The following is a 6,280-nucleotide window of genomic DNA, read 5'->3' on the forward strand; positions in this document are numbered from 1 at the left end:
TCAAACTAGAGGACCTTAGGGCAGGGCTTACGCTTATAAGGAAGCAAGTAAAGACCATCAAGAGGAGCTTACGAGAAGGGCTTATGACCTTAAGGGCGGTTGCAAGGGTAGCACAATGAAGCTTACGGTCCAATGCTTACAGCCGTAAGCTGGACCATAACACAAGGAAGAAGACCTTATGGATTGGACTTACGGCTATAAGTGTTCTCGTAAGGCTTGCGACCCATCATCTCCAGCTCTTTACGCCCATATCGTTACGCCCATAAGCAATCCATAAGAGGTACAGTATAAATATATCTGATGATCACTTTTAGGGCAATCTTAGAATTCTTTTCTTGGAGGTGAGGTTAGAAAAGGGAGAAGGCAAATATCCAGGGCTTTAGAGGTAACTTTTGAAGAAGATTTGAATCCATCATCGAGGAGAGGAAGATCCTAGCCGTCAAGCTCACCTTGGCGCCTTCGTGGAAGGTTCTTAAGAATTTTCCAGCGATCAACCTTCGACATGATTGAGAAAGGGGTTATCATGTTTATGTTTATTCTCTTCGTGTCTTGTGATTTGAATGTTTAGCCTCCATTAATAGAGGGCCAATCTTGTAGATGTTGAGCATAGTTAAACTCTAGGGTCTTTTGACATTGGTTGTGGATCTTTGTAATTTAATTACTTCTTAAATGCAATTCATGTTATTTAAATGTAATTACGTGTTTGTATTGCTTGATTGCTATCATGGCAAAAGTCTTAGTTGTCAAATTTGATGTGCTTTGTGATGAGTGAAAAAGCCCACTTAGAATAGACATGCCGCGATTAGAGGGGATTATGAGTATGCCTTGCAATAGGGTACTCTAGAGAACTCTTCTCCCTCAATCTTCCTGAGTGGGTTAACAAGTATTTTTGTGCTCTTTGTAATCATGCAGAATAGATTTTAGGAGAAATTGCATCTTTATTTTGTATTTAGATTGGGGGTAACCTCTATGTTTTTCTTATCTTTCAACATCTTCTTTATATATTTTAGTACTACTTTGGGTATTTGTATGTTATTGAGCAGATTAGCAGGTCTTGGATCATTAGAAAAAGTATTAGAGTGAAAATGGCATCAATAGAACTAAGTTGTAAGTATCCAGGATAAGCACGGGCGTGCTTTTGGGCCATGCACTTTACTGTCTAGTGAAAAATTCATTTGATGCAGAACCATATATCTGGTGTCAAAGACCAAGGCTAAAAAGCACTGCCTAAGCATGTCTGTGCTTGGGTCAAAAACTTCTTTCTAAGTCCCACCAAAAGTTGGGGTTTCAAGGGGAGTTTGGCTGGGGATTTCAAAGGTGAATTTAAGATGAGCTTCACTACCATTCATAGGGGGATTAGAGCAAGAATTTTGAAGCATGATTTGCAGTGGAGGTCAGCCGATGGATAGATCCTCAGAGCACAATCGGATAGATTAATAAGAATTATGGAGTTAATGGATTTCTACTTGGTTGTTTTCTTTATCTTTCCAATGTTGTGTAAACCTATGAGGGGCTAACCCCACTCCAGTACCCCAAATTCATGAACCTATGTATTAATTTATAGTTGATTTACTCTTTTGCAATGATTATGGAGTTCTTTGGTTTTCTATGTTAAAACTTGTGTTACATAACTTGATATGCATGATTTGTGTAGTTGTGATTGTAAAACTTGACATGCGTTAAATGCCATAGTTTTGATTGCTGTAGGGTAGTTGCAAAACTTGATGTGCATGATTACCCTAGTTATAATTGCAAAACTTGATGTGCATGATTACCCTAGTTATAGTTGCAAAACTTGATATATCTGATTGCCATAGATGTGACATTGCTTTTAGAGCACACATAATATTTATAGAATGTACCTAATAATCATTGTTGGAGAGTGATTACATGTTTCACTAGAGGATTGATCCGGAGTGCTACTTTTCATCAATGTTTCTATTCAGATTTATCCCATCTCATTCTTAATCTCTCTTTAGATTCATAGATTAGAACTCTACCCAATCCTTTGATCAAGCTAGATATTAGAAGATAAATTAGTACTAGAAGATTACTGATCCCTGCTGATTCAACTACCCAATCCTCTATTAGGTACATTATACTACTTTTTATTACTTGTGCACTTGTAGTACGTAAGGGACGTATAAAGTTTTTAGCATCGTTGTTAGGGATTGGCAACTTTTAGGAACATTACGATTCTAGTAATCTAGTCATTTTTGCATTGCTTATTTTTTCTTCTCTTTTCTTTTATTTCTTTAGTTTTCTAATTCTTTCTTTTGTTTTATTTGAAGGTAACTTTGTATGACCCTTGGCAGTTCATCTCCTTTGGCAAGCTATGATCCAAATATCGAACGCACACTGCATAGGAGATTGAGACAAGTGAACCTCCGTACTACATGGTTAGTTGAGATCAACATCGAGGTTGATCAAGAAGCACTAATGCCTGATAATCAAAGGGGTATTTTTGATTATGCATGACCAAACATGGAAATATTAGGATTGAGTATTGTTTACCCTCCTATGGTAGCGAACAATTTTGAGTTGAAGCCAAACTTTATACAAATGGTACAACCGATGTGCTAGTTTGATAGATTTCAGAACGAGGACCCATATGCTCATCTGATGAGTTTTCTCGAGATTTGTGATACGTTCAAGGCCAAGAATGTGTCTAAGGATGCAGTTCACCTTTGGCTATTCCCATTTTCTGTTAGAGGAAAGACCAAGAAGTGGCTAAGTTCCTTTCCAACGAGATCTATTATGACATGGGCTTAATTATTTGAGAAGTTCCACAGCAGATACTTTCCTTAGGCTAAGATTACCAAGCTCATAAGTGGCATTTCCTCATATATGCAGTTGGAGTCAGAAACCTTGTATGACACTTGGGAGAGGTACAAGGACATGTTAAGGAAATGTCCGTGGCATGGCATAGTTGAGTGGATGCAGATTCAGATCTTCTATAATGGGTTAAATGTAGCAACTAAGCAAATACTTGATGTAGGGACTGAGGGATCCTTATTTAGCAAGCAACCTAATGTAGTGCAAAATTTGATAGACTAGATAGCTACTAATGGTTATCAGTGGAGTTCCGAGAGGAACAAGCCGACTAAGGCAGCCAACATTTATGAAGTAGACATCATCACCACTTTAGCAGCACATGCTAAGGTAGATGCCTTCTTAATCCCCAGTCATGGCTTGTGAGGCATGGGGACCATAGGGCAGGTAGAGTATCTCTTCCATTAATTTGGATGCCGAATCATCAGAACAGGTGGACTTTACTGGACAGAACAACCGGTACCAAAACAACCTATATAGTGACACACATAATCTGGGGTGGAAGTATCACCCCAACTTTTTATGAAACCAGCTGGGGCAAGGATAAGGTAGACCAGGTCAACCTCGACCATCCCAACTCCAATCTCTATTCACTTGGTAACCTTCTCAAGATGACAAGGGACCTTCACTAGAGACACTCCTAGTGAGATATATCCAAGCAAATGATGATCGACTTATGGGTAAGAGATATTGAGGAATCAACAAGCATCTCTACGGAATTTAGAACATCAAATGGTACAAATTGCCAAAACTCTTACTGAACGACCTCAAGGTTCACTTTGGAGCAATATTGAAGTCAATCCTAGGAAGTCCTTTAAGGCCGTGACTTTGAGGAGTAACAAGGAATTGGTTTCTCCCCAAGTGCAGGAAACAAAAAAAAAGAGCTGAAAGTTCCCAAAATTGGCAGAAATTCCTAGGCAGCAACCTGTGATTGTGGAGGTTGATGAAGAGACCAAAAATGAGTGTAAGGGTAAAACCAGATTCCTGAATACTGACCTAGGTTACTTGATAGGTGTGTGATGTGTGTGAGTTATATAAGTATAAATATGCAAATAATATTATAGTTAGTTCATAAATACCTCAAGTGTATGGGTTGTCAAGTAATACTTCATGGGTAAGCATGAGGTTCGTATTTCCCCAGGAACGGTGAGAGGCTTCTATTACTTCCTTTTCACTTAATCAATAGCCTAAACGTTTGTGTTCTTTCTTTAGTTTACTTCTATAATTTATTACACAATATAATTGGAGAATCATTAAGCATAATTGAAAGGAGCTTGGGTGGTTGTATGATAGTTATCTTGATTAATATTTATGATAGGCATTGAGTATGACAATCGTATTCTAGAATTGGACCCAGGGAATTCGAAGGCCTACTGGTTCCAATCTCTTGGTAGCTAGGTCTAAATCACTAGGAAATTAAGGTGGAATATCTTCCTACCCCAACCTCCTATGTTTGCCTTAAGTATGAGAATTCCTTTAAATGGACAAATCAAACTCTTAGCCTAAGGGGCAATCAATCCCTAATTAAGAAACCTAGCTATGCCTAATTTCTTAGTGCATGGATAGATCTATCATGGCATGTGTGTTCTTAATATAGGGGCATATCTTCCTCACACACATTAACAAGAGTATCAATAAAGGAACATGCAATGAGTCACATAACCTAGAAAGATTTATTGAATTAAACAATCAAGATTCATAAATAATAATTGAGAGGCATAGACATACATTTCCACTCAAATTGGGTTCTTATGGATCATAAAATAAAAAATTAAATCAAGATAGATCCACAAGACAAAAGAACAAATATGTGTTAAAAAAATTCCTAAACTAACTCCCTCCAATAGCTCTTCAAAGGTTGAGGGTGAGAGGATCCCAAGATTTACAAGATGACGCCGAATCTCTTCATGCGTCCTCCTCTAATGATGATGGTTGAATTACCCTTGAGAAACTCATTGGAATCTACTGAAATATTCTTTAAAGTTGTCTCCATTTGCTCAGACCTCCAAAACTCCGGCTGCCCTACCTTATTCGGCAAAAGAATTTCTCAGAATGTAGAGAAAACTAGGGTATTTATAGGATTGAATGTGCCACGGCCTCACTACCGGCATTGTGATGTCCATGGTGAGTAAATTATTACTTGGGCTCCAAGTCGCATCCCGGCATGGCTCTCTGAGCGTTGTGTGGCGAAACCACGATAATGCTGGTTTTTTACAATGGTAATTGTAATGCCATTGTGGCTTCCGTGTTGCTTCCAGTGGTTCCATGTGTTGGGATCTTATCACTCTAAGAAGGGAATTACCATGCGAAAAATACATGCCAAAATGCAGCGGATAACAAAATATTTAACGGCAAGTAAATATGATAAAACCCTAGCGCATGCCAGAACTAGGATTAAATTCTAAATAAATAGATAATTAAAAGTTATATCTTTCTTTTGATGACGATTGGAAACACACCCTTGTTTCTCAGAGATCGAAAGGGACTACAAATCGAGACTCCTCTCTACTATCAAGTACACAAGAACGCCTATGTGAATCAAGCAGGTATGCTAGTACCTCAAGAAACAACACTTGTTTCTTGGTTCGAATAGCAAGCACTCGAGATTCAAGAGAAAAAAGGGTTGTAGGCGCGGCGGCGGTAGGTTCCAGCGACAGGATCTGACGGGGGTGGCCAAGGCAGAAGAATGGGTGGCAGCTAGGGTTTCTTAAGAGACAATCTCTCAATCACTCTATTTTTTTTCCTCACATCTTCACATTATGGTTAGACCATCTCTTTAAATTGGAAACCCAAAACCGTAATTTACAAAAAAAACCTCTTCACTCCTAATCAAATTAGGATTCACTTTTTTACTTGATTAATTAAACCATTTTAATTAAGCAAATAGATTAGATTGGATTGTCACTTAATAAGACCCATCCCGAATAAGCTATTATCTCCACCTAATTTAGGTTTTTCACTAAAACCATAAATAGGTGGTCCAATAAGTAACAAATACTTAACCTTGATCCCGGCATTCTTAGTGTATGATCTTGTAGGTCCATTTAACATTGGCAATGAGCTTAAACAATTTTTACGGTCATAAATCATAATTATTCTCTAGCAACATAATACGATTTTCCAATATTAAATGAAGGTCAATTTCAAGAATTAACGGAATCTATCGCAACCTGATACAATCCTTTGCCACTAAATATCTTAATTAGCATAAGGCATGGAGCGAGTCACCCTTATTTTAATGCTAATTAATTTCTTGATCTCTTAGTGAACTAACTAGGTCAAGTAAATGATAACTCTTATCATTTCCCTTGGGTATGGTTACACACTACTCAGTCTGACTAATCAAGTGGCCGGTGATATTCACTCTATTTACAGAGAGGGGCAATCCCTTCACTTCACTCATATCTCTCAGCATGAACTGCGATATGCCCAAACATACCTATACTTG

General features: G+C 38.0%; 1 non-coding gene across 1 annotated transcript; it reads right to left on the minus strand.

Moving 5' to 3' along the window:
- Window positions 1-2,820: 2,820 nt before the first annotated feature.
- On the minus strand, window positions 2,821-2,927 carry LOC120255399. Its single transcript, XR_005534998.1, has one exon. It is a non-coding gene; the product is annotated as a small nucleolar RNA R71 (small nucleolar RNA).
- Between the last annotated feature and the right edge of the window lie 3,353 nt (window positions 2,928-6,280).

The sequence above is a fragment of the Dioscorea cayenensis genome, unplaced genomic scaffold, assembly GCF_009730915.1.
Source record: "Dioscorea cayenensis subsp. rotundata cultivar TDr96_F1 unplaced genomic scaffold, TDr96_F1_v2_PseudoChromosome.rev07_lg8_w22 25.fasta BLBR01000982.1, whole genome shotgun sequence".
NCBI lineage: Eukaryota > Viridiplantae > Streptophyta > Magnoliopsida > Dioscoreales > Dioscoreaceae > Dioscorea > Dioscorea cayenensis.